Source organism: Denticeps clupeoides, chromosome 7, assembly GCF_900700375.1.
Source record: "Denticeps clupeoides chromosome 7, fDenClu1.1, whole genome shotgun sequence".
Taxonomy (NCBI): domain Eukaryota; kingdom Metazoa; phylum Chordata; class Actinopteri; order Clupeiformes; family Denticipitidae; genus Denticeps; species Denticeps clupeoides.
The window spans coordinates 14,125,616-14,153,260 of record NC_041713.1 but is presented as its reverse complement, the minus strand read 5'-3'; the positions used below and the strand labels follow the sequence as shown (position 1 = coordinate 14,153,260).

General features: G+C 46.6%; 1 protein-coding gene across 6 annotated transcripts in view; it reads left to right on the top strand.

The window, feature by feature from the left end:
- The first annotated feature begins 12,112 nt into the window (after nt 1-12,112).
- Nucleotides 12,113-27,645, top strand: part of cacna1ha (calcium channel, voltage-dependent, T type, alpha 1H subunit a) — a 67,369-nt gene continuing 51,836 nt past the window's right edge. For 2 of the 6 annotated variants that reach the window (XM_028984996.1, XM_028984991.1), the window contains exon 1: nt 12,118-12,234. The gene's annotated coding sequence lies outside the window, so the exon portion shown is untranslated. Of the gene's footprint in view, nt 12,235-12,383; nt 12,439-13,904; nt 13,973-14,543; nt 14,560-27,645 lie in introns of those variants that run through there. The other 4 variants (XM_028984992.1, XM_028984994.1, XM_028984993.1 and 1 more) reach the window with 4 other exon arrangements.

Genomic DNA, 27,645 nt, shown 5'->3' with positions numbered 1-27,645 from the left:
TTTGCATAGTTATTTGTGGTGCAGGCCATAGTTTAGTTAATTTTGACATTATTTCCTTCTCTTAAAAGCTTTTGCCACAAGGAAATGTGGTCACATTTAATGAAATAAACTCATTACTCAGTGCAGAATCCTCCGGCTCTGTGGAGCAGAAAAGGAAGAGAATTAAATCAAATCAGACAGAATTGGACATGATGGCTCCTAGTTTCTGAAAAGCGCAGAGATGTGAAGATCACTGTTTGATAATGACGGTTCTCTCTCAGGGCCAGGACAGTTTGTGAAGAGCCGAAGAAATGGTGCAATTGCCGCTGCTGAGTGGAAGAGAGATGGTCCAAATGGATGTTTCCTCTATCATCCGACCATTCTCCTTCACTCTGTTAGGCTTTCAGGAAACTGGAGCCGGCGCCCGATCGAGTGACACACAACTGCTACTTCCTGTCTGGAGTTGAAGAAGGGCGAGGGCAGACAGGGGCGGCAGGAGGTCGGCTGTGACTGAGGGGGTGACCAGCACGCCGCCGGCGTTGCCCACCCTCCCCCCTCGACCGTGTGAGTGATTTTCTTCACGCCCCTCTCAGGAGGGATTACCACAGCCTTACTCTGCAAGTGTGCCGGTGCCTCTCCGCGACAAAAAACATCAAAATCTCACACCTGTTGGGGCTTCGTCATGGTGGGGGATCAGAGCGCCTCTCGAGTCCTCTACGGGAACGCGATGAGACATTTCTTTTTCATGCCAGCCGCCTTAGTTAGTGACATCATGACAGTTAACAGCCGTCCCCTGTTGTTTTTCTGTTGGCTAAACGTTTAAATGCAACTAGTCCTGCTTCGGTGGCAGTAGAGCATTTGTGATGGCTTCATTTACGACAGGGAAAAGCGAGAAAAAGAACCACCAACATCTGTAAACTGCGTATTAAATGTTATTTATCAGCAAACAGTATTAATAATATAGGACACATTTGGCCAGTCCAGACAGAGTGTGTCTGTGAGTAAGTGTGTGTGCAACTGTGTGAGGCCTAATGTGTACCCCTGTGTGCACACCTGAGCCCAAGACGCTGAGAAACACCAACGCACCGGCGGTCGAGGGCATCATTCACCGGCAGGGAGTGTTGAGGGAGGAAAAAATGCTCCCACCTCTGGTGGAGCCTGAGATATGAGGCTTCATAGTCGTAGACAATCAGGCCCTCACATATACAACGTTCCCACCCTCATACACACATATGCAAATATTCACCCCACATGGACACACACAAAAATAAATTCACACATTCACACTCCCCATTCTTACTCGAATCCCCCAGATCCATGGGCCACCAACCCCAGAGGGGCGGTCTACCCCAGACCCAGGAGATTGTCTCCCTTCACCCTGGAGCAAGCAGGAAGGAAGCCCACCAGCCCAGACCCCGACTGGGTGGCCAGTTCATCCTCTCAGCCCCCTCATCCTCTCAGGTGTCAGCTCGGCCCCTCCCAAGAACCCTCAATGTCTGAGTTTTAATTAAAATTGTGAAGAGGGCTCTGGCACCAGAGGAAAGACCCCCCAGGTCCTATATGTATGTATAATGACAGAGTCAGTAATGAGAATGTCTAAATTGTGATGGAGTGCAGGTGGCCACGAGGGGACAGAGGAGGAATACCTCCCCAGCACCCCAGCGACGCACCTGCACCCCAAGCCCCTACGTGTGTGTTGATTTGATGGAGCGGGACAGGGGAGGCCACAACTTTGAGCTGTGTCCAATTAAGTGAATGAGAGCCACTCAGAGGAGTACTTTTCTCTCGTTCAGTTAGTGAGACTGCGTCTAGACAACTATCATCCTAGCTGTTAGACCTAGATTTTACATAAAAGCTCACATCCGCCCTGTGTGCCCACTACGGTGTCACTTCATCTCTACTGGATATCCTCATTAACCTGGCTGCATTTTTTTTTTTTTTCTTCCCTGTGCTCACTTTATTTCTCAATAATGCATTTCACTTATGCATTTTTCAACGCCTTCGTCTGCACCGCCACGGCTTTTTTGGATGAGTGCAAAAAATTCATTTCATGGGGGAATTCTCGCAGGGCCTGTTTCCCCCGGAGAGGCAGTACTGACTGCAGATGAGGAGTGTCTTACGATAAATCAGGACGGGTTCCGGGTTGTTGAGGACACACTGGACAGCCATCCTCAACTTTCAAAACCAGCAGTCTTCTGAAATACTGTTAATAATAATAACGATAGAGACATGCATGTCTGCTGTAGTTGTAAACACACATTCAGTAAACTTTAGTCTTAAGTATTACGATTCATTTATTAAAATTAATTAATTTAATACTTTTAATCCACTGACAGCCCTAAAAATGGCAGATTTGACTAACGCGTTCATCCAGCAACATGCTAATTACATGTTCAGTTCAGTTCCTTGACAAGGTAATTACCACATGGTAAATCTAATACTACTATTACAACTTACAACTTACTTCTGCTACTAGTAATCATGCCTATTATTAAAATGTTATTGTGTTTATTGATTTCTACTTACATCCCATTACTAGTGGCTGTAGAAGTAGCAGCGTCATTATTTACTGTGTCGGGCTATTATCATATCGCGAGAGGACAGCGTTAATGAGCGCGCTGCGGGCTAATTAGGTTACAGTAGGTTGCGGTGCATGATAATTAGATGGATTGAACTGCACTGCGCACTTCTGGGTTTGTCTGGTGTTAAAATGAGACGCCGCACCGTTCGGGGGAGAGAAAGCGTTTGAACTCCACATTGTCATTTATTTTATTTATTTGGCTCACTGTCAGAGTGAGGGCGCCCACTCACGTCCCGTCTCACGCATCGGTGCGTTACCGGCGGTACCCGCGGCAGGACCCGGTCCCGGCGGCGCTGGAACCCGCGCGGGATCACGGCGCGCGTCACGTGTCCGCGAAGTTTGGCGGATCCGATCCAGTGAAGAAGAAGAAGCAGAAGAAGAAAAAAAAAAAAAGACCTCCACCCCCCACCACCACCACCGCTCTTTTATTCCGAACGGCGGCGGTTTTACGCGCCGCGGGAACACTGTAGGCGATCGGGTTCGGTTTTTTTTTTTTTCTCTTCCTTTCATTAAAACATTTCCGTCTGTCCCTGAGAACGCGCCGTGCTTATTATTGTAAGTACACCCGGATTAATGTACATCTGAAACGACAGCAGAGGAGGGGGGGCTGCGCTGGGAGTGGGCTGATGGATTGCGCCGAGAGCCAGAGCCTCTCCAGAAACGATTCGCCTGCGCTGCTGGGAAAGTAAAGGAAATGCTTATGGGAACTATCAATTCCGTATCTATAAGGTAAACGTCTGCATCTGGAAACTTTTCTCTGTGTTTTTTTTTTTTTTGTTTTCTGGTGGAGATATGTGCAGAGTTATACGGAGAATCCGCCGCGTGCTTTTGTGATACAGCGTCTACTTTTTTTTATTTATGGGAAGATGCCGGGCAACGCGCTGCACACGATCCTGAGTGCAGACAGCCTTTCTTCGACATGTAGATACTTCATTTCGTTTTATTAACTTATTTCGTGAGTGTGTGGGCTTTTTTTTTTCGTGTCATTTTCGTGTCGGCGCATTAGCATCATCACCCCAGATTCTGCATGACAGTGAGGAGAAGAAGAAGTGGGGAGAAAATCGGACATATAAATATATATATATATATTATTCCTGACCTCAGTTCTCGCTTGTTGCAGGATATCGTTGCCAGACGCGCTATCATGACTGATGGCGAGGGGAGAGCGCACTTTCACTCCCCGGAGCGCCGGGAGGTGAGGCTCCCCATCCCGGCTCACTACCGGGAAGAGGACGACGCCGCCGGGGATGAGGAGGAGAAAGGCGGGGCCGCGTGGGTGGACCCCCGGCCGGCGCCGGACCTGGTGTCGGACGAGGAGGAGCAGCCCCCGTACCCGGCGCTGGCGCCGGTGGTCTTCTTCTGCGTGAAGCAGACCACCCGCCCGCGCAGCTGGTGCCTCCGGATGGTCTGTAACCCATATCCTTCCCCCCCTGCGCCGGGGCTGCTGCTGGGCGAACCGTGCGCCAGGCGGTGCGCTCTGACGTGCCAAAACCCCCCAAAAACGAACAGAACATCTGCAGTCTGAGCGGTTGGCATGTGAGTTGTTGATGAAAGATTGAAAGAAAGCTCAGAAAGGAAGAAGGTAAAATCCACGCTCAACCCACATGTAATTAAGTTTTGTGGAAATGAGGCATTATTTCAGACCCTCAGTTGGAGTGCAACCCCTCGAAATCATTTTTCTGTGCGTTCAGTACATTTCACATGACGTTATAATCATATTCGCGGAAGGGAACTGTGCCATGGTCTTTTTTTAAAGGAAGGACATTCCTCTCAGATCCAGGGTACAATGGCTCATGTGTCATCCACGCTAGCAGCGTTTGTGTGAATTTTTAATGAGCTAACAGCTAAATATGTTCATATACGCGGAGATGAATGGAAATATATTCATGAGGCATAGACAGCATAGACATGTAGAATGATCTGTGAACACACACCGAAACATATAGAAGGTTGTATTATTGCTTTAGCCTGGTGTGGATGGGATCCCCATGTCATTAGCGTTGTTGGCATTGTACGTCTAATTTTCACAGAACATCTCTTGAGGGCACCAAATAAATGAGCGATGGAGGAGCTCCACCTAAACAACACGAGACACCTTGCAAACATTGTGACTTTAAACTGGGTTGTTCACTGGAGTGACTTTGGCTTTTTTGAGACAGAAAATCATTACTAAACATTGTTCAGCTTGTTCGGGAATCTTTAATCATAATGTTTACGCTGTGCTGTTGTGCCGAACTTGCGGCAGAAGCAATGGTTCAGAAAGCAGGATGGCTTTATCAGTACAGGGGCTTGCATGCAGTGGGAGTGCTGAAGCCCGTATAATGCGGCTCGGTCTGTGGACAACGTCCTCTATTCTACAAAGAGGCTCTGAGAAAGAACAGGGATTGTCTGAATTCCCTGTGATGCTTTATTGCCTGTACATCTTCCAGTTCCAACATGAGATGGAGTTTATACTGATTAATTAAGAGGAATTTGAAAATTAACATGAGTTTGATTCTGTTTACTCTGTCCCCTGGCCCTTGGCTTTCAAAAATGTCTTCTTGGCCCTTCAGTTGGAAATTATTTTGGTCAGTTGAGAGTTATGAAAGTGACTTCTTGGCTCGGCTTATTGTCCCATGAGCATGACAGCTGCCTTAGGTGAGCTAAAACAGTCACTTTGCGCGACCCTCCCGGGGATCCTGGCACATTCATCTCCATTGGGGGGCGGCCGATGAGGCGCAGGGGAGCGTCATTGCTCACGATCTTGTTTGTCGTCTCGTCTGCGATCAGACGTGCTGATTCGGCATCAGCTCTTGGCAGGCCGATGGCAAACATCCCGTGCGCAGGCGACCCTCGAACCCTTTCATTTGGCGCATGTAAGCGCATCGCCGCGCTCCCAACCCCTCTCGCGCGTCGGGTACGTGATGATGAGTATTCACCGAGCCGGAATGTATCCGAGATGTTGATGGAGAGGCTTGACTGGCGCGCTTGTGTCGTGTCGCCTTTGTAACGGAAGACAGCTTATCTCCAAAGAGCAGAGTGTTGCCATTCATTACGTTTTATGCCGGGCTTTTGAGTGAGATGAGAAGGCTGCTTCTCAAAACCAAGCCTTTGTTTCTCCTTCATTGTCTTAGGCAAACTGTAACCAGTAGATCCACTGGGATCTTTGTGCCAAAGCATTTTTACTCATAATTCTGGGAATCCTCCGAAGTGTCGATAACACAGAGATTTGACAGTGGCGCTGACGTTCCGAGGTGTTCTGTGGATCCTTTCCTCATTCATGCCAAAGCTTTGGGGTTTAGCCGGTCCCTGTTCTGACGCCCTGAGCACGAAGGCCCGGGAAAGTCGGTATTGGGGGTCGGTTAGGAGCGGGCACGTGTCCATGCGCGTGTCAAGCAGTGTGGAGCCGTACTTTGCTTTGTTTCCACCTCATCTCTCAGATAAGCGCTGCTGTTGTGTTCCTTAAGAGCTCAGAACCTGACATTATGAAAAAGGCCAGATCAGATATGGAGGATTGTTGACTTTTCATGGAATACTTTTTAAGTAGAGAGAGAAAAAAAAACACGGCATTGTTTTAGGTTTCAAAGTGGCCGGTGAAGTCTCCCAGAGACTCCCAGAGATGCCTCTGGTCTGTGTGAGAGATAATAAAACGAATTTGAAGTTGAAAGAGCTTTTTGCACATTTCCTTATTTGTCTTTCTTGGCTAATGTTACCGTTCTAATCAAACTGAGTGTTGGTGCAGAGGGTTTCACGTCAATGAGGAAAAAGAGCTAAGGCTTCAGGACCTGACCCTGGGTATGATCAGCATCAGATTTGATTGAAAGTGTCATTGTGAAACACAGCACAGCACAGGGTGCACACAACGAAATGCAGTGTGTTCGGACAGCACTTTGCTCAGTGGCACCTTGGCAACCTTCCAGCACGGACGATGAAGGAACGCTTCAGGAACTGAAATGCTTGGAGTCCACTGGCAGCAGCTCGTACGACTTGAGCAAGCCGATCATAGATAAACACTCCAATTAGAGCCGCATTCAAGGATTAATTTCACTGAAGGAGGATTTCTGTATGTCCTGAGGCCAACTGTTTAGAGCGCGCTCATGGAAATGACGTGGAACTAATGAAACCGGTCGAGTCAACACCGGCTTTTCTGCACGGCCTTTCACTTCAGTGCGAAATTATGATCTATCGCAAAAGTATCGCAAAAGCCTGGATTTTTTTTTTTCACTCCTGCTCTTGGCCAGAGACACTGTAGATTTCTGAAGCTAATCTGCCTTTCTCCTCTTAAAGAGGGGATTTATGTTTCATCAGCACTGCTCCTCCGATCTGTAATGCACTGTTTCTGCCTGAAGGACAGAAAAAATATCTTGCCACCTGGGAGAAGAAGGACAACAAAAGTCAGGTCTACAATCGGGGTCAGGCGGGTGATATTTGGGCTGGGGCCCTCATGACAACCATGAAATGTTGCATTGTGTGGCAGACAGATCTCTGAAACAGTTTTTCAGTGTCTTGCGGGGTCAAGTGTGCCAATTCTAGAGTTTTTGATCTCTTTATTCCCGTTTGTTCTGAACCATGGACAAATTACCTGTGGTTCTCCCAGTGTTTTATGAAGTATATATTTTTAAGGCCTCATTGGTTAGGGGGACAGGGAGAGGTAACTGGAGAAGTATTCCCACAAATATTCATTCAGACGTGCCTGATACACCCAAGACATTGTGGGTGTTTATTAATTTGCTATTGGAAGATCTGGTGGAATAGACTTTGGGGTGAGGGGATCGACCCAGATTTATTCCCACCTCCAGGTTATGAAGGAAAGACAGCGAGGCCAAAGGGGCATAATTGACAACATAAGTGGGCATCGATTGAGAGGCCTGGCACGTGCAGGTCCCCCTGATGGTCCTCGAGCCCATGGGCTCTGTGAAGTGCTGTGACGCCACGCAGATAGAAAGGGGTGGCATTTCTGCGGCTGGTGGGAGGCAGCTGGGCAGGTTCTGATGGACGTCCCAGGGGACTGGCAGCCAGCTGGGAAAAGTACTGCATGTGAGTGCTATGAAAAGACTGGATTTTTTTATTTTTTTCTATCCCACCAAACAAATAATTTTAACAAAAATGGGATGGGAAAGAAATGAGGACATCTTATTCCTAGACATTTTAGATTCACCATGTTGTTGAAATATGGCTTATTATGGATTATTAACACTTTATTTTACCACTGCACTGCATACGCTGCATGCATCATGTCGCATTTATGAAACTGCGGCTTTTGGTGATTTTAGGATTTCCTGTGCTTTTGGGGGGTAAATGATGCAAGGGTCCCTCAGAGATGTGAAGGTACCAACCAAACTTTAAAAAATCCCCTTTAGTGCCACACACACAGATGAGAGCTGTTTGGTTCATGTCCCAAAAGGCGCGGCCATTTCTTGCCAGACGACAGGCTCGCTCAGTGTTGACTCAGCTGCTGGGCCAAACAGCATGGACACAGATGACGCCGTTCATCGGGGGGCTGTTGATCAGGTGGTGAAATCAGTCCTGGGTCGTGGAAGCAACAGAGCTTGGAGATGCAGCTCTGGTAAATGGAAAGAAGACATTTACTGGTCTTATTTATTTTGTGAAACATTATCAGGATCAGGCCTTTAAAATGTTCACTTTTTAAAAAAACCCATTGGTGCATGTAATGTCATGTATCAGCATATACATTACTGTGCAAAGGTTGTAGGCACCAACATAAACCAGGGACAACAAAACCACTGTTTATTCAAGGTGCCAGTTCCACTGCTGTACTACTGTACATGTATTTATATTTAAGATGTCAATCGAGTAAACATTAAACTAATTAAACATTTTCATGATACAAAAGAAGCTTACACAAGCAGTGATGGCAAGATGATTTTATAAAAAAACTAATTTTGTGCAAATTTTTCAGTTTTCTCAGTGGTCCAGTAAGAGAACTTTTTCTGCCTATGGGCTGATTCAGATGAAGCGCTGAAAAAACCTCTCACATCTCACATGTATTTTCATCTGGCCTGGCCTTATTTCTACTCACCGCATGCTCCTGTATTTGAGTGCACATGTAAATGCACAAGTGAAAGATGCATATTTATGTATTTAACTACATAACTTATTACACTGCACCGCCAAGTGGACCAATCGCACTTGCTGTGTATGTTGAATTATAGGCAGCTATTGATGTATTCTGTGTGGCTGCTGTTGTGTACAGTAAGGGCCACTTGGTAGCTTGCACTGCAACTTGCATCTTTTGTGGAAGTTTCTGAGCAGCTATAAATCAAGGAACCCCCACCCCTAGTGAATCGCACCCTACATATAAATGCTGCTTAAGTAGCTACCAATAATCAGCGCTAATGCATGCCATTCTGATTGATATTGGTGAGTATCATGTTGGGAAGTGGCTGGCAGTAGCCGGAACACGTTTGCAAATGTTGTTCTGGGTTTTCTGAGTAATCGCACAGGAACATTAAATATCCTGTAGCTGGGAAAGCTGTCTGTAGCTGGGAGAGTTGGAACTAAGTTAAAAAAAACAGCCTGCCTTTTCTCATTTGCTTGGAACAGTTGTGAAAATGTGAAAGAAGATTTGTGAGGTATTGACTGCTTGGCACGGTTTTGATTGATACGTGTATAGAGTATGCACTGTGTATTGCGTGTTTGCACACCTAGTTCAGATTCCTCAGTGGGTTCACGGCAAACGTCTGTAGTCAGTCTTGCTCACTGTGCATACTTTATGGCCCACAATCACGTACATTGAATTAAATGGAAAAATAGGGAGAAAAAAAAAGAAGAAAAACGGCAAGGACGTTCTGAGCTGTAACTGTAGGTTGTCATGGCAATCCAGGCAGTGGGTTTGTGTGGACGAGCCTCTGCAGAGCATTGACTGCATAAAGCACTGTTCCATCTCATAAAATCCATCTTATACCTGAGAGCTCTGGCCCCTCTGCTAGGAGAATGGAGGGGGGGGGAGAGAGGAGAAAAGCAAAAAGAAAACAGCTGAATGTGTTCAACTGCAGCTCAAGTTGTTTGGACTTCCTTTGACAGGTTTGTGTTTGGAGGTGCGGTGGCGTACGAAGGAGAGAGGTCTGGTTTAGAGAAGAAGAAGGTGGAGGCGTAGTGGTGACTGGGTTTGTGGGGGTTGCGGGGGTAGTTGAGAGAATCGTGGCTTTTGCTGAATTATAGGACGAGAGGATTTCTCAGAGGAAAAGCGCTCACTAGGAACTACCTGGTTGCCAGGCAACAGAGCACCAGTGCAAACCACACACTCACTGCACTCTCGGAAACAAGCACTGTTGGGGGGGCTACACCCCTCCCCTCTTCTCCGCCTTGCGTGCACATGCTTGCTGAGTCAATATCATTAATTATTCATGAATGGTGAGATGAGATGTTGTCTATCTGGGGGCAGGGGGAGTTTGGGTGGAGGTTGGATGGGGGAAGGGGCTGGTGTTGGGATGCCGTAACTTTCCTCTCATGTTCCTGCCTCAGCCCTGCCCCTTGAACCACACCGCGCGCTGCATTCTGCTCTTTGTCAAGCAGCAATGGCGCGCTGTGCTGCTCAAGTTGGGGCTCTGTTGTCTGAAAAAGCTTAAAAGGATCCCAAAAAAGGAAATCTTTAAGGGAAAGAGTTCCTTAGAAAAATCAAGTGTCAGAGATATCAGAGTTCAAAGCAAAGAACGCTGGTGCACTCCAAGTGCACTCTCACCGCAGAAATGACTCTCCTTGGTAGATTATTCCAAAACCCTACACAGTTAAAGCACTGTTGTGCTGGACGTGAATGAAAAATTAAGTCATGTATTGATTTATCGTCACTACCTTGCTTTGAAATCCATCACTGATCCAAAGCTGTGCTTCCTGTCTGTACTCCGCCCAAAACAAATGCTAATCCTTCTCTCGCACATTTTGTGATTTTGTGGCTGCCACAAAATCACATGTGGAGTTTCAGTTGGCCTTCAAGATGGCATTAAACCCTCAATGCTCCAGACCCCCATCCCATGTGTTTATTCAGTGGAGTTAGTGAACTAATGAAGTGTAGTTACTGAATAATTAAGAGCTGTCAACGGTGCTGATTTATGGACAGTTAAGAGGCTAATGCGTGAAGGATGCAATGAAAAGCAGTTCCTCCTGAACACAGCACCGTCTTTGTTACCACTGGATAAACGAGCTTTCATTTGTCCAATCCATATTTTCTCCATCACATTTCATAGCATCACAGTTGCATGGGTCAAATGCTGCACTCTCCCTCACTTTCCATAACCACTTAAGTCAAGTTACTCAGGGTCCCATTGAGACATACTGTATGTGATTTTGGGCTATATAAGAAATAAATGTTGTTGTTGATGTTGTCGTGGCCGAGGAGCCCATCCCAGTTGACTGAGCACCGGGCGGGACTCACCCAGGGTGGCTGACACACACACCATTCACTCACACACTGAACCAGACAATACAATGTCACCAATCCACATAGCGTGTAAGCCTTTGGACGACCCAGAGGCGTCCCACACACAAGATTCGAGCCAGGATTCAACCTTGGATGTGTGAGGTCACGTCGCTGACCACCCCGCCTTTAAGCACACAATCCACCATAAAATTAAATCCAGTGACTGGTGAAGTGAATAACATTGATTGGACTAGTGGGATGTGTTAAGCAGCAAGTGGCAGGAAAACGGTCAGGCGTAAGAATCTGGTGACTTCGACAAGGACCAAATTGTGGGTGGGTCCTGAATGGCAGTGGTTAGTACACACGAAAAGTGGGCCAAGGAAGGACAATCAGTGCATTGGGTCATGGTCACCAAAAGGACACCTGTCCATGCCTCATCAGGTTAGACATGACTTTACTGACACAAGGTCAAGCTGAACGATATCAGGGGTTTCAGGGTTGATCGGTATATGACCGTAATTTTGCAGATGCGTTTGCAGGAGTGAGGCGCGGCTGCAAGCCTCGCTGCGTAATTTAGCTTATCTGACAGCAAGCCTACGCTCAGCGCTTTGATCTCGTTCACTTCCAGTTCGTTGCTCCTAAAGTTGGTCTGCTGTCAAACGCACTGCGTCCTAGACCCTAAGCTCACCATTGCTCAGCGAAGTGGAAGACGCGGTTGTTAACGATCTGCTGTTATGAAGAGAAGACAAACGTCTTTCTCTCACCTCACTGTCTCTCCAAGTTTGTTCCTGTATCCATATATATATATATAGCCATGAATTAATGTATTTATAAATCAAGTATTTCATGTGGTTGAACATAAAACAGGCAGCGCTGGAGGGAGCATATGTGCTAATTTAATCAAGTCTGCAAAAAAAAAAAAGGGAGAACAGAATTAGCTTCTTTATATCTCCCGTGAAGTGAACTCCATATTCCAACCTATCTGAGCGACTAATGATAATGTCCCATGACGCCGGGAAACTATTTTAATACTGCCGTCATATTTAGTCACAATTTTAAGCCTTTCCTGGCCTGCGTGGCTCAGTGAGTCCTCTTCCTTGTCCCTTGATGCAGAGGATGGAGCCCGATGGGCGGAGCTTACGCATTTCGCTGCCTGGACTTGGCCGGGGCGCGCAGCGCTAGGCCCGGTGCCCAGGAAAAAGCTACATGGGGCTTCACCTTATGGGCTCTTATTATAGAAAGGTTCAACCACACACGGAGTCTTGGTAAACACAAGCCTCGTCGCAGAATGGCACCTAACTAATGATGCGCCGCACAGGTAACTCGATCCGACTGGCGCATCGATTAGGCTGGGGAAGGTGTTTATTTAGAGGCGGATTGGGCCGCCCGCGTACAGCCCATCCGTCACCGTGGAGGACCACCCTGCGCCTTGTAAAACACGACCCCTGTCTCGGGGCGTCTGTATTTACACGCCGCTGTTTGTTGTTCCCGCGCGGAACCTGCCGGATCACTTCCTAATTAGGTAAATGATCAGCGTGGCCCGTTGCTATATAAACGCCGGATGCCAAGCTATCGCCGAATAAATCTCCGCCGAGCATTTTCAACTGCGCATTCCCTCCCGTCTTGCCTGGGGAGAGCGTGTTATTGTGTGTAAGCATTCCTGCTCCGAGCGGCTCTGGCACGGACCCATGCAAACTGTCCAAATACAGGCGACTGCAATAGCCGGCTTCCTCCCGGCTCCGACAGAGAAGGGGTGGTGGGGGTGCACGATCAGAGGAGAGGGTCCACACGGGGTGTTTATTTATTTATTTATTTTCCCACGCTGTTCCGTGTTACATTTTTCAATTTGAGCCCACCTTCCTCACTCGCCCTTTCAAGCGCGCACTCGAGTGCAGAGCATGCGTGTCGTGCACGGGGTTTAGATTTACATAATTGAGAGGAGTCAGATTGGGTCCCCAAGCTTGAAACTTCTGAAACTACATTAAAAATGATGTGGAGAGGTGTTTTTTTTTTCTTTCTTTAATTTTGGGTGGTGCACAATATCCTTCAAATCATCGCCTCGACAGAAGTGCCAGACGTTTATGGATTCCCATTGTCTCACTACGAGAATGGTTAAAAGTGGGGAAAAGATGTGAATTGTGGGGTGAGATAAATTGTGAAGTGTCACAATTAAGGTAATTTATCACTGCGCCTCCTTGAATGCTCCCTCCCAGCGGTTTGATTGCCTTGTAATGAAATCTTTTAAAAATAATGAGAACCTGAAATGATTGTTCATAGTTGTAATGACACCTGGAAGGTAGCCCAGAACAGCCGAGTCACATTCTGCCACGTTGTTTGCGGACTTTCTGGATCCACCTCAAAATCATTGGGCATGAAGCAAAAAAGAAATTATCCGTGTGGATGAAGGAAAGAATACTTGCTCTGGTCCGTCATTGGTTCAGACAAATGGAGCCACCGAGAGTGTCAAATGGCGAATGTTTGTGATGAAGCCAGTAGAAACAATGGCTTTTGGGGGGGATCAACCCATAGCACTTGGGGGAATCAATTTAAGTCACAAACTAAAACCTGAGGCGTGAATCATAACAAGCTTTGCCTCGATTGCTAACATGCATCATAAAGGAATCTGCACTGGCAGCACCAAGGTGCAGCGACAACCAAATCACAACCTAGTGGGTGGGTCCAGCAGCCTTTTCATCAAATTATGATGACAGCACTTTGGAGCCACGCGCGTTCACTCATCTCGCTCCTGAAACTGAGACGCTATGAGCCCCTCCTTGTGGAAACCACCTTCTCCCCTGATTTCCATCAGCATGGACCCGAGTAAAAACATTTCTCCTGATTACGTGGCCGCCTGTCAGGGTTCATGACGCTGCAGTCACATTGTGTCTGGAATGTTTGGATGGTTCTGGCCTTGCCTGTAAGGGCTTACGCACCATGGATTGCCCATGAATAGTGTTTTGGCTCGTAACAGCCGCGTCCTGTGCTTCTTCTGTTGGTTCCGTGGTTGGATATTTACAAGGCGGACTCCTCTTTCGTGCTGATTGCTTCGTGAGTAGGTAGGACAGAGACTATGTGTGTGTGTCAGTAGGGAGCGAGGGGAGGGGCAACTTGGTAATAAACAGCTTTATTAATTTACGTGCTCAGCTCTGGCTCTGCAGTTTTTTGGAGCATCTTGACTGAATGTAATTAAGGTGTTTTGTCACAATATTGAATCCTGGCTGCGTGCTAGGCAGGGTTAACAGAGTGTTTGAACGTGTGAGAGGAGACGCAGACGTGGCAGAGCTGATGCTCTCATTATGTTTAATTGAGGTCACGATGCACAGGGGCTGAGACATGTTCCCTCTGTCTTTTTCTCTCCTTCCGGCCTGTAGTACAGCAGAATAACTCTACATTGTCTGCCACATGGCGCTGGCCTTGCATATCGAAAACTTAAGTAATGGTGGAGGTGTACTGGGGCAGTGGCTCTGTTTGGAGTGCGAGCGAGCAGGTGGGCAGGACTCCGGAGTGGCGTTGGACAGATGATCTCTCAGAGGGAGGCCGGCTCAGGGCCCCAGCATGTTCCAGGACTGCTCGCTGGCCGCGGTCATGTGCAAAGAGAGAGAGCACCTGTCCTGCTGGCCCCACCCATCCAGCAGATCCAACGGTAACAGGATACGTGGGATGGAGGCGGTGTTGTTGGGATGGGGGGTGTTTATTTGGTCCCCTGGAGCACAGGGGAGGAATCTGTCTTAATTGGGGCCTGGACGAAAGATGTTGGAGCAAAAAAGGCTGAAAATCTGGCTTCACCGCCACAGACTGTGGAGCTGGTAACCACGGCAACGTTCACCCACGATAAAAGCCAGTACTGAAGCATAAAAAAACTACTTTGGCTGCAATTGCAAAGCAAGCCAGTCTGCAATTGTGCTTCTGCTGGAAGCCTTACTGTTGATGCACGCACTCTCCCTTTCTCCTCTGTCTTCTTTCAGTCCCTCTCTGTCCTCGTCACATTGGTCATAAATGGGCCAAATATCACACACCTGAGAGGAGCCCGTCCCAGGATCCAGTAATGACGCATCCTCGGCAGTCCAAGGAGGCCCAGCAATTACAGAGCACTCCCCTCTTCCCTTTCACTTTAATTACTGCATGTCACACTGACCGCGGGGTCACCCCGTGTTATGGCGGTATTGGGCTAAATAATTAGGATAAATGCTTGCTCTGTGAGAAATATGCCTGCAGATGTAAGCAGACATTTTGGCTGAAGCCAAGTGTCTTGGCAGCGGTGCTGAAGTGTCCTCATTTTCGGCGTGTCCTTGTAGACTGTCTGGGGGGGTGATGGGAACACGATGGTGAACAAAGGGAGGAAGCAAAGAGAAGAAGGAGAGTCAGTGAAGCATGGGCCGTCAGAGCGGTACGGGGACCTCATGGGAATATTTCCGGCGAGCTCTCGGTTGAGATGGAGCTCCTGGATGCCTTAATGATCAACCTACCCTCCTCATCCCACAAATTACCCATCGACCCAGGCTGGATGTCGTTGGGAGCTTTCCGGGAGATGCCAACCATCAGAAGGAGTTGTGTGAGAGGTGCCGGGGGAGTGCTAGACTGTGATAGTGCGAGAGATCGTGTCCACATGAACTGAGATTCGGTCGTGGCAGCGATTCCATCGCGCGCCCACGCGGCCACCAATGCATTCCACTTTTCTCAAAAATGTGTGTCAATTGTCCCGTCGCACGCTGCTTCACCTCTTGGGGAGACGCCAGTCGGTTGAACTGTAGATCACTTCGATGATTGGCCGCCGCTCCTAAAGCACTCCCATTATTCAACAAAGACTCAGCACAGGAGCCGCTGCTTCCCGACAGCTGTCGACTGCGGTTTCCCCGCCGTGAGTTAATGGCGGCCGTATATTCACGTGAGCACAAAGGGGCTGGCAATCAACAGCTGTCAAGTGACAGGCCTCCAGTGAGGGACGGGGACATCATCAACGCCCAGGCAAAACACCCTGCAAAGCGGCTCGAGCGGGATGCGGGATAGAGGAAATAACACGCTGTGCATGTACGAAGTTTTAGCGCTGTGGTCGAAATCATGGCCTGCTCGTGACACGCATTGTTTCTTCGCGGCCGTTCTTTGGGGAAGGGCCGTTTGTGCCTCTTGTATCACAAAGGCAAAGGCACCGGCGCCTGGTCTCATTAATCTCCGTGTACTCGGGCGGCTCGACAGCGCTGACCTTTTGCTGTACCACGACGCCGTTTTTCACCACGGGCCGGGAAATTTTAGGGATGGACAAAAAAGAAGCAAACAAATGGTGTAAACGACAGAGATGTTTTCCCCTCCACTATCCTCCCTGCGCTCAGCAGATGGAATTGGAGGTGTGTACATTACGCTGCTCATGGGTTGTACTGCACTGGGATCAGCCAGAAGTCAGATGACGGGAAGGGAGAAGGTTGGAGAGGACAGTTTTCCCTTTTTTTTTAAACATCCAGGACAAAGCAAAAGCAACTCATTGTGCTCCTCTGAAGAAAGCAAACGGTATTCCGAAATTCAGGCACGATGATCTCTACACACCGTGTACCAGCTATGTCCCCTCTTTTTTGTGATATGCCATCGGTCCCTTAAACCTGGCCGCAGGATGCACTGAACTCTGCCCGAGCAAATGATTCTTCCAGATAGTCAGGAGAGGAGAGAAGAAGAGAGGAAAGTCGAGCAGAGGTCTCCGCATTGGTGCGGCTGATTTATTGGACGGACAGAATGAAACCAATAATGCGCCATGTGATCACAGCACAGCTTGACAGGCGGAGAATTATGAGGGGCTGTGCTCTTAAAAACGGACTTGGCTTTACATCCCCCCCGAGAGGTCAAGAGTTCAAGAGGAAAAATCTGCGAGAGTGCTCTTCACAGTTCAGAATTACGGCGTTGAACCGGGTGAATTTGATATCGACAGCGCTGATTTGTTTGAACCAATTCTGAAATATGTAATGCATGCAGGATTTTTTCAATCACTTCAAGGGATTTTCAATCTTCCTCCTTCAAAATCTGTTGTGGAGATTTTTGTGGCTTGAATCCGTCTTACAGCCGGTGCCATGTAAACAGAGGTGTTTTACATGTGTGGAGCCTGCGTGATCAATTCTATTGATTCCTTGCTGTGTGTGATCGGGACACGATGGCAGGCAATTGTGTCAAACAGGATTTGGGCATATGAACGGTAATCAATGTCCGTCCCCATGCCTGCTGAAGGCGGAAAACCTCCGAAATGAATGTGCCCTTGTGGCCTGCCGATAATGGCACGCAGGACGAGAGCGAAGCGAGAAAGTCTTCTTAAGACCTGTCAGAAGAAATGTCCTGCAGCGTCCATCCACACGCTGGAAGCCTGGCGGAGTCCACACCGAGGACCTCTTGCGCTTGTCTCCTCGAGTGTGTGACAGGCCGGTGCTAGCTGAAGACGGCGCTGTGGGAATCGAACGGGGGACTTTGACTATGTGAAGACGCGTGACAGGCCAGGACAGATACGGTGGGCGTGATATGAGCCCAGTGTTCCCGATCGAGCTGACAGAAGTCCTGCGCTTGCCTCGTCGAGTTAGAATTATCCAACAAGCGTAATTAATGCCGTTTGTTTTGTTCATTTCTCCACAATCGTGTGCACCCAGAAAATTCGGCACAAAGCCGAAGCTGTCGCCGCAGTCTGTGCCTGCACCCTCCCGCCTCATGGACGCAGTACGCGGCGCGCGCGGCGCGTTAATCCAAGACGCAGAAGATTCGAAATGAAAAGAGAAAAGGATGGATAAGGTGTGACGGCCCCAGCTCGGCTAATACACAGCGAATGATCTGAGCGCAAATATTGGATTTAGGCGCCGTGCGAGTTATTTATTAACCAAGCGCCACGGTGTGTGGGGTGGTGGTTGGGTGTGGATCTAGGCAGATGCAACCATGGAGACGGATGACGCTTTATGGAACCCTCTTGCCCACCCACCAATCAGCCTCCATCTGATGTCACAGATGAGAACCCCCCCCCCGACACACACACACACACACACACACTTTTCAATCAGTGGGAACCCAGATGCTGGGTGCCGAGATGCCTGCTGACGGGTGGATGTCCTCCTCTTTGAAATCCTACACCCGTGTCAGTGGGACCTGCCAGCCGCGTGGTGGGAGGCGCGGAGCCACGAAAGATGCGTGCAGGAGGAAACTCCCTGGGATTCCCAGCTGGCGCTTAATCAAAAATGTCAGAAATGCACGGCCATTCTTCCCATAAACCCATCCATAATCCCGTATCTTCTGCTCCGGATTAGCGGTTGGACAGCTAATGACTGCTGGAAGGGCACCTGTTTGCCCATCTGGGCGTGCTCAAGAGATGGGCGTCTCTTTGCGTCTGGTGCTCTTTAGAAGGGAAACACCACCAAGCTGCAGATGCCTAGGTTTAAGGGGGATTGAAACAGAAATTGTCCACTGGCTGCTGTTTTATTTATTCCCACGTGGTCGGTGAGGGCTTGAGTCCCAATGTGAGGCAGTAAAATTCCAATCTTGACAGCAGAGTATGAGTGGGCGTTTAGTCTTGCCCATCGAAGGACCCAGCCTTGAACCATCAGCGTGGAATTCAGTGTGATGAACAAAATCTCGTAATCCATTCACCAACATAGTGCTGGTTCCATCTACCAGGGGACAATTGAAAATGGTTCTGTGGGTTTCCACACAGACCTAGTATATGTGGAAAAGGAACCTGAGAATATAAAAAAATAGATTTTTGTTAAAAGGAAATTCTATTCCAAGCTCTTTTTGAAGTACAGAAAAGTGATCAACCTTCTTCCATCAACATGGTCATAGTCCGGGGTCATAAAGGGGGAAAGTGTTGTAAAGGATTTCTTACAAGAAGAAGATCAGCTACTAGCCTCAAGCTTCCTAATTACTGGGACTGTGATCGACTGGCCACTTAATCCTATCTAACTAGAATTGAGTGAACCAATTTTGCTGAAAAATGGAATGAGGAAGGTTTAAGTATGCAAAGGTGCAGCTACATGCATTTTCAGCTATTGGCTGGTAGTTGCCTCGCGGAAAAGTTGCAGATTTAAACCCCAAATGCTACATTTTTGTCCCTGACCAAAACACTTAGCTCCAGGGGGCTGCATTTTGTATTTAGTGATCCTAAGTGAATGAGATGTAATGTAATGCCGTCTGCAGCGGGACATGGGTGCAGATGAACAGTGGTGCGCTCGTCTGAATGGGCAGAGTGCTGGGTGTGCTGGGAATCTTTTTGGTGGAGCTGGCTGAAGCCGTTCGAATGCTTCTGACCTGCGTGGGTGTCATGCGCAATGTAGAACGGAATTCTCATTCAAGCAGATGCATAGTCACAAATCTCCATGGCAACCATGGCATGGCAGCCATGCTAATTGTGTGATTTCCTGTCTTCTGCGGTGGTTATAGTAGTCTCTGCTTTCTCAGTGAGGGTCCAATAAGGTACGAGTTTCTGTGAAAATGTATTAAATTGTTATTGTTCATAAAAGCCTTTCATATTTGCCATTTACAATTTTATAAACTTTTACATAATTATAGACAGTACATTGAATTTACAGATTTTTAAGGATAACTGGTATGGATAGTCAATATATTAGAATAAAAAAACAGTGATCAGTTTGAATAATGTGATATAACCTATTTATGCACATAATATGCATGGACCTTAACTGTACTTTCTTTAAGATGTGAGTTTGATGTCTGCAAAATTTATTTTGACTGCAAAATATGTAATTTAAAAGCTCATCAAAGGTTTCATGACCCTTCACATTATTGCTTTAATATAATGAGTGTTGAGATAAACTGTGATTATCATGAGGTGTCATTAGGGCTTGACACTCAATTTCCCCCCTTGGCCAAGGTTTCACAATCAATGCAATTAAATGATCGAATCACTGTGACCTTTAACCTGTCATGCTCAGGGTCAGTGATTGTTTTAGTAAGGTATTTTTTAGACATTAGTATTATTTGGGTTGAGATTATGTGCCTTCAGATTTCATCAATTGTAACAACAAAGGTCAGAATCGCTACCTTTGACCCTAACTGAAACTTTCATTGGGGTGGTAGAGGTGAATTGTGATCAGCATGGGAATGCTGCTACAACCCTTTCATGATATGTGTGTGTGTGCACTGAAGGTGAAGTGACTGTCATTGTGAAACACTGCAGCACAGCACACAGTGCACACGACAAAATGTTTCCTCTGCTTTTAACCATCACCCTTGGAGAGCAGTGGGCAGCCATGACAGGAAGCAGTGTGTGGGGATGGTACCTTGCTCAGTGGCACCTCAGTGGCACCTTCGGGATTTGAACTGGCAGCCTTCCGATTATGGGTCCACTTCTGTATGCTAGGTCACCACTGCCCCAAAGGATACCAATGCCCAGTGACACAAGTTAACCAAAATGGGAATCTAAATGTGGGTGTGTGCACTTTTAATGCCCATGTTTTATTTGGAATGTGAGTACTTTTGTATGCGGTTCTGCATAGCTCTTCACTGATGATCTAACACCCATATGGAAATATTATTTAGTATTAGCAGCAGATGGTGGCCGACAACCATTTATTTAGTCATTTATTTTTTGGATAGGGGATTTTCCATTTTATGTTGTTCTGTGTGTTCTTCAGGAAAGTGCTCTCCTGCAGCGCGTGTTGCCATGCAGGACGGCCAGAGTGTGATGCATCTATTGTCTGCCTCAGAAATTCAATTTTAAGACTCACAAAGAGAGGCTGTATTTTAGTTTAGGCTGGTGGTTTGAGAAAAGCGTGTAATTGCAGGGTAATGATAGTTAAAACGTGAATGCATGATGCTCGATGAATAAATAATACATATTCTGCTGCAGTGTCTCTGTTTTCTCCCCCATTTTTGGGGAGCCTTTTTTTCTACTGTGCAACATTTGGAGCATTTTTGGAACAGGCAAACAATGAGAACATGTGTGTGTGTGTGTGTGTGTGTCTCAGGAAAGTGTTCACAGATTACAGCCTGGTTATATGAAATTATAGCTTTAGGAGATATCAACCACCAGTGTTTACACACAGACACACACACACACACACACACACTATTGATGCAATTTGTTGATTTAATTGCCAGCGGAGTTCGCTGCTCGCCCCCCTGCAGTAAAACCAGTAGCAGCTGGTTTATGGAAGGCTGCCAGCAGGGCCCGACGCACCTCTCTTCTCATGGTAATCTGTTGTGGAAGGAATGAAACCGAACAACACGTTCGTTTCACTTGGCCATAGTCTTACGCTTGATTTTTACACCAGGTTAGTAACAGGCCATCAGGGGCTTCCTTCTGAAAGCCTTGTTTCGAGCAGTCGGTGCGACAATTGTTCTGTCTGCAAATGCACTGCAGTATTAGGGCCTCTCACAAGTAAAAAGCATACTGCCGATGAGGTAATATTGATGTAAGGGTTTGATTTGTGGACACGTGGGGTGCATCTGTCATTTGCGCTGATGTAACTGGCACACCCACGCCCATGTAGGGATGACAGCTCTGGGTTGATCGGCGGGGGTTGGAGACCAGGCTGGCTGGGCAGCATCCTCACCGCAAGGCACCGTAACGGCGCCGGGAATTCATTCAGTATTCATAAGGGGAGCTGCTTCACAATGTCTTTAGCAGTCACGTTCAGTGGTGCACCCCGGAGTAACAGCTGCTAGAACAATCTGCCGTCTCTGTCTCGGCCGCTGCGCGTGCAGGCCGCAGTCATGGCGAGATGGCTGAAACGGATCAGCCGAGATCCACCGAGAGGCGCGTTCCTATGGAGACGACTGGTGAAAGGGGAAATAAATTAAATTATGATCTCCCTCGCCCTCCCTCTCTCCCATTTCACACCATCACACTCATCTTTTCTCACTATGCCAGTCTCTTTTTGTCTGAAAATTGAGGTCGCATGAGATCACATACAGTGAAATGGTCAAAAGTGATAGGAAATGTTGAACGAGATGCAACCACTGCTGTAAGCTGCTTCCTTAACCGCTAGGCCACCACTGCCCCTTCCCACCACTGCCCCTTCAAAAAATGTGTCCTCTGCATTTAACCCATCACCCTTTGTAAGCAGTGGGCAGCCATGACAGGCGCCTGGGGAGTAGTGTGTGGGGACGGTGCTTTGAAAATGAAAGTGAAGTGATTGTCACATGTGATACACAGCAGCACAGAACACGGTGCACACAGTGAAATTTGTCCTCTGCATTTATCCCATCACCCTGAGTGAGCAGTGGGCAGCCATGACCGGCGCCCGGGGAGCAGTGTGTGGGGACGGTGCTTAGCTCAGTGGCACTTCAGTGGCACCTTGGCAGATCAGGATTCGAACCAGCAACCTTCTGATTACGGGGCCACTTCCTTAACTGCTAGGCCACCACTGCCCCTCTACATCTGCTGAAGTGTACAATTATCAGACACCCTTATCCAAAGCGACTTACAATCAGTAGTTACAGGGACAGTCCCCCCTGGAGCAGCTCAGGGACACAATGGTAGTAAGTGGGATTTGAACCTGGGACTTTTTTGGTTGGTCTTTCTTTAGTACAGTAGTCTAAACGTTTAAAAACAGGCCTCTCAAAATTTCGTAATACTAATATGGTACTAATATAATTGTGAACTATGAAATTATTTAATACTGTACTGCTTTTTAATATAGTAGTATTTTGTGTACATTACCAGACAATCAACAAGCCTTGCACTACTAAAAAAAAGGGTGGTAGTAGCCTAGTGGGTAACACACTCGCCTATGAACCAGAAGATCCAGGTTCGAATCCCACTTACTACCATTGTGTCCCTGAGCAAGACACTTAACCCTGAGTTGCTCCGGGGGGGGGACTGTCCCTGTAACTACTGATTGTAAGTCGCTCTGGATAAGGGTGTCTGATAAGTGCTGTAAATGTAAATTAGTAAAGATATTACAGTGTGCTAGATTACTAAAAGGCATTTGAACATTTTTCAAAATCCTTTTTACAACCCCCGAATTGCCCCTTAAAGAAATGGTTTGGAGGAGAGTACCATGAATTTTATTTCATTACTATTTCATTTCATTTGCAGCCGCAGTTAAGCATGTGGACACTGACATGCGTTGTAAGAACGGTGTAAGAAACTCGTTATTTACAAATTATTACATTGACTAATTATCGACTCATCTGACGCTTTTAGAAAAACTGCCTCATAGCCACACTCTTCAAGCTGTTTATTATTTAGATCTGTCAGTCATTTAAAAAATGAAACTGAAGACTTAAGCTAAAGCAAAACATTTCTTTTGTAAAACACCTTGTGGACCCTGACAGTAAATTAAAAAGATGATGCAACCCAAAACACTGTTAGTCACCTTGGAGACTCGTAAGTGGGGTTTGAACCTGTGACTTTGTGGACTTCTGGTTCATAGATGCATGTGTTACCCACTAGGTAGTGGTACAGTGAATTGAAATAGTTCCATCTCTGCCCACCTTAAAAAAGACACGTCCAAGAACAGCTGGTACATCATGGAAACACTGCAAGCATGTTTGCTCCTGTGTTTCAGTGCCTCTGCACTCCACTTGAAAACAGTACGAATGTGAATCCGTCCTAAACCGTCTACAATGTCTTGTCTCAAAAAAAAAAAACAAAAAAACATATTATTATTGATTGTATGGTATGCATCATTTAGATGCTGGCTGATGGAGGGCTAGAAGATCCTAGCACCCATTTTCTGAACCTGCTGAACCAATGGTAAGCTTTAGCCCATCGATGAAAGATCTACTGGACAGAAAGTCAGTCCGTCTAAGGCTCCCAGTATAGCACACACACACACACACACACACACACACACACACACACACACACACACAAACACAGTGTAAACTATACACAGCATCAGCTGGACTATGCTCTGTAGGGTGTTTGTCCTTTAAAAAGTGGCTTTTTAAAAAGCTATTTCCTGTTTGTAAGTTGCCTGGTGAGTCCCACTCTGCATCAAAGGCCCATAAAGAGCTTCCCCATCAGGCTGATATTTCCAGAAAGGCGCAGGAGCCGTCGCTCTGATGATCAGCCTGCAGGTAGTTACCTAAGAAGCCACTGATTTACTCTCAACTCTCACTGCTTTACAGTCTCTCTTCCTGGGCATTAAACATTAGATTACCCTTGTGCCACTATGCAAGGGACCAATGGGAAGCAGTGGCTGTTCCCACTGTTACTAAGCAACTAGGAACCTGTCTTTAAAAAAAAGTATGTCAACGGAAAGGGTAGTTTTATGAGCAATTTCATCAATGCAATCAACACAAAGCAGGTCAACTGTCTCCTCGTGGTCACCAGGCAGGCTGACCTTTTTAACCTCCTGTGCATTTATTTCTTTTATTTTTATTGTTTAGCTGCAAATGCTTCTCTATTAAGAGGCAACCTGGGTGTGCAACTCAGCAGAAAACTCCATCAACAAACAATAAGGAGAAAAAATAAAACTTTTGTGTGGAAAAAGACGAACTTTGTTGTTGCCGTAAGCCATTTTCCCCCCTTTGCTGCACCGGGAGTGTTTGCTTTGGCAAGTTGCACGATTCCGGCGCACACAGTTGACTCAGGTGGAATAAACAGCACTGCAGCTCAAGGACGCCGGGCTTCAGTCGCTGAGGGCGCAGTGGTTTATGGCTTCCACTGTGTCCTTCGCAAGCATGCTGGTGGGTTACAGGGGGATGGTGGAAAGGGTGGTGGTGCGAGAGGATATAGGCTCAGGGCCTCTTCCCACCTCCAGATGCGCTTCTATTTCTGGATCTCCATAGGAGCCGTCATGCATCCATAGAGAACGCCCTCTCCTTGGGTTGCACCCCACGTATAGCACTCAATCTACCAGTCCTGGGCCTAGTATCACCACCGTTTCCTAGTAAGTGATGACTTTGAGCAAAGGGGATGTCCACGACTTCACATGCCTGAGAAATCAAAAAAGATGAAAAATATATATTTAATTTGTTGTGTATATTGTCCATTAATTTACATGTATGTATTTGTATGTGTTGCAAATACATTTGAAATAGGTTTCATATGCAATTTAATTTTTTTTTAATATGATGAAAAAATTCATGAAAAATGTCATCTAATATGAAAGGTTTCTGAGAAACAATATGCTGGATAGGTTACAGGCTGACACTTGCCCTTGACTGTCATTTGACAAGGTGGCTACCGTTTAGTCAAAGAATAATTAAAGTTGTGCCCTTGTGATAATTGCACTCATGTACTCATGATGCATGTAAAAATGTTGCAAAGGAACACATACTGAATGAATAACGTAATATGTGTTGGGACAGTCGGGGTTGAAAAAATAGTTTTAACTTCATACAAACCAAAATTTCACAGTTCCAGAAATTAACTATTGCAGGTGTTTCACATCCATTTACATTTGTTCGTTCACAAAGCTGTCTAAAATGCTTAAACAAGCTGGCTTCAGTAGATAAACCCACTCTCATTCCGTCCCAATGGATCAGGCACATGGTATGGATCGGGTTCTGACACTGGCCTGTGCTAGTGGGGGCACCATGTGGCAAACTGTAAAACTCATTCACACTCATTATTCATTATTTTGTACAATTATTTAGTCTCTTCAGTGCTCACAAATATTATAAGATTGATAATGTTAATGATCAACACTGTGAGAATGAATAATATTAAAGGAAGGTGCAATCTCAGTACATTATTCACATCACAGTCTCAATATTTAATTTACGTATTGCCCGAATGTCATGTGCCTTTTTACAGTATCGCTTCAAATCTTTCTGTGTTCTTCTCAATACATTTTAATGCATGCCTCAGTTTTGCCAGCCATGGGGGATGATGTTCACACTCTGGACCAACTCCAGCCCTGCCTCCACAGAAAGCTTTCTGAAATACCTGATTTATATATTGTTGTGTGTACAGTGTACAACCTGAAACTGAGTAAAATTAAATATTGCCTCCAGTGTAATGTAAGCGATTCCAGGCGGGCTGGGGTGCCAAGTGAAAGCGGACGACGCCGAAAGTCAATCTCAAAATTGAGTTTTTACCCAGAGTCTGAGTACTCTGATGCATGACTGCCGGCGCTGGCACAGGTGGAGGGTCACATGCTCAACTCTTCTGGAACTGAGTGAACCGAGCAACGCTTTTGGCCTCCATTAGGGAATTTTTATGCCATCTTCATCCACTCAAGGATCTTTCATTTAATTTACTCACAGAAGAATCTACCATTTCTCCTCTTTGCTGGTGAAGGGTTCATCAAAGGGGCATTGTGATGATGAGGAGGGGTGATATGGATGCAATCAGGCATCTCTCCATCATTACAGCAGGACCCACCTAGATGATGGATGTCAGATTTAGCCCAAGAGTTTCCTTAATGTTTAAGTTTTGTTTTTTTTTCAGAGCCTCTGCGTTTGCAGAATTTAACATCTAATTTAAAACGTGCTGCTGTGATGTGGGGAACAACAACATCATCCAACTAGGCCTACTGTAAAGAAAAGAAGAAAAAATAACGCCGGCATTTTTAGTATACAGCCTCAAAGCACAGAATTGCATTTGAGTCAGGCATTTGTTGCGATGCACCACTCCTGGTAAGAGTTATGTAAACCACCTCATGCCGCATGCATTGTCATTTTAAATCTGGGCTATACAGTAATTGTATTTTAGGGGATGTTGTTGATCCTGGCAAACTTTTTTTTTTTTTATCTACGGAAGGGAGATAAACTATGCCGACCGACAGCTGTACATCAAAGAGCATCCATTAGCCTTGCGTCGGCTTACCGGAGGACCCGGGTATTGCTTTCTAATGGGGGTCATTAACAGATGGCACAACGACAACAGAGATGGCATCTGGCAGTTGCCTTATAATGGGCACATCAAGAGGAAAAGATTAGCGCTTTATCCCAACGATGGGAGTGAAGGAGCTGAGCGATGCTGGATGAAGGCACCTGGGCGTGTGTATTCATGTCTGTTAAAGGGGGGTGGGTTTATGGGTGTATGAATCACGTCCGCCCCCCCCTCTCCCCTGTGCATTCTGCTGATTCAGGCCTGTTTCCTGGTCACGGTGTCCTTGCTTCAGGTCGTGTCATGCTCTTGTCAATTCTCTGTGGGCTGTCACCTCCTACCCATTCCATCGCTTCAGCTATAACTGGCCTGGCAACTGCCCCCCAGGGTAAAAACCCCACCCTGACCAATCATGACTGAGAGTGCTATTACATCTGTGCACTGAGTTGCTTTCCCATAATGAAAAATGGTGAGCGCTAGTGAGTAAAGGAAAAATCGTCTAGCGTTCCCCTACTAACACTCAGACACGCACACACGTATCTTTGGGTCCATTAGTCTACATGGTGGGCAGTGACATTCCCTCTGACTTAATCAATGGGACGGCTTCATTAATTCATTTCTGCGAGGCTGGAGTTCCACACAAATAATCCAATCCTTTCTGGTGACGAGTGAGACGTTTTTTTTTTTATTTTATTCAAAATGATCGAGCGGAGTCAAAGAAAAATCCCCATGCCAGCAGCGGGACATTTGTCTCTGTCATGTCAAGTATTTAGCTAACACAAGGGACTCCTGCGGGGTAATACTTCAGCAGATTTGTGGAAGAAGGGATACTGTAATTATAGTTATCGTCATGAATTCTCACTCGCTTGCGTGCACACAAACACTAACCTGTTCTCACTAAAGGACTGTTTAATGCGGTTTGTTAATGGCCCTTTGCTGATTTAACACTAAAGGTATGAAATTGGGGCGTTTATTATGTGCTGCTGCACATTACTGATGCTGCACTTTTCTGTTCCTTTGTGCTGCATT